Source organism: Poecilia formosa, unplaced genomic scaffold (assembly GCF_000485575.1).
Source record: "Poecilia formosa unplaced genomic scaffold, Poecilia_formosa-5.1.2 Scaffold3604, whole genome shotgun sequence".
Taxonomy (NCBI): domain Eukaryota; kingdom Metazoa; phylum Chordata; class Actinopteri; order Cyprinodontiformes; family Poeciliidae; genus Poecilia; species Poecilia formosa.
In genome coordinates, this window is record NW_006803543.1 from 1 (window position 1) to 1,301 (window position 1,301).

Below are 1,301 nucleotides of genomic sequence, written 5' to 3' on the forward strand. Positions count from 1 at the left end.
ATGAAATGCAGCAAACAAAAAGAGAGACGCAAACAAGAACGAATACACCCACAGATGAAATGCAGCAAACAAAAAGAGAGACACAGACAAAAAGTGTTGAAAGCGGAAGTGCTCCAGACCACTAGGGGGAGTCGAAGAAAATAGTATTCATTTCTATGGGACCAGACGCAAGATTCAGAGAAAGAAATTTGAAAGAAAGTAAAGGTGCGTATTACTATATTTCTTTTCAGATACGCCGTCTTTTATAATATTATAGAATAACAGAATAATTTATGGGTAGCGTGATAGACTTTGTGTCAGTCATACCATTCTGGGCTCGGTCTCGTAGATGCTTGCCCGAATTATCAAAGCAATTATGCTAATCATACCACAAGATTTTTTTTTTTTTTTTAATTACACACTCTTATAATTAAATATCTTTTTTGAGAATGACTCATTTCAGCCTTTTAGTAGGCAATGTCTCCACTTTTAATGTATTTATTTCCTCACGTATTTTGGAGAGTTAAAAAACAAATTTTCTTTCAGATGTACCGTCCATTTTGTGGAACTGCCGCCATAAATTCTGCAGACTTTTGTTGTCAATGTGGCAGAAACATAAAATTTGTCCAAGATCATTCAAACAAAGCCCAAGATGAGAGGAACACTACCACTGCAACTCCTGATGTTCAACCAAGCACCAGCACAGGTAAACCGAAGCATGGGTTATTTATTTCAGCATGCTTAAGTGTTAGCATTTTAAACCATCTGCAGATGCAGGTATGATCTTTGCAGTATTGATCGTACCTGCAATTAATAATTAATGCATTTAAATTATAACTAAAGTGCCAATCGTGTATTTTTTATTACGAAATCCAGGTGTAGAGTGTTTCATGAACTTTAGAGCTATTAAAGAGAGGGAAAGAAAGACATTTTTTTTTACCAAGAAGCATCAGAAAAAAACACAGAAGGGAAATAAACTGAAGGTATGCCTTTAATTTAGTGCAAACACAAACTGGAAATTACATACTTCATCAATTAATTTAATTTGATTAATTAAAATTTTTCTCTCCCCAGATTAATGTTGGGCTTATGAGGATGCAGGGAGATTCCCTTAAGGCAGTGAGAGGGAAGTCACTTCCAGTTGAGATTCACCCTGAGTGGGCATCGGAACAAGTGCTTGCTGCCGCTGTAAAGAAGCAAAAGGATTTCAACATAGACCTGAGAGATTGTGCCCATGTCTTGTTGTATCCTGATGCAAGGGAGGTTAAGAACATCCCAGGAACAGACATTCCTTTCACAGTGCAAAAGTACAAGGAGGCAAT

The 1,301-nt window shown here is 36.7% G+C and overlaps 1 long non-coding RNA gene across 1 annotated transcript; it reads left to right on the top strand.

Annotated features, from left to right (window-relative positions):
• Positions 1 to 94: 94 nt before the first annotated feature.
• On the top strand, positions 95 to 1,295 carry LOC107835522 (uncharacterized). Its single transcript, XR_001661312.1, has 3 exons — positions 95 to 204; positions 526 to 685; positions 856 to 1,295. It is a non-coding gene; the product is annotated as an uncharacterized LOC107835522 (long non-coding RNA).
• The last annotated feature ends 6 nt before the right edge of the window (positions 1,296 to 1,301 follow it).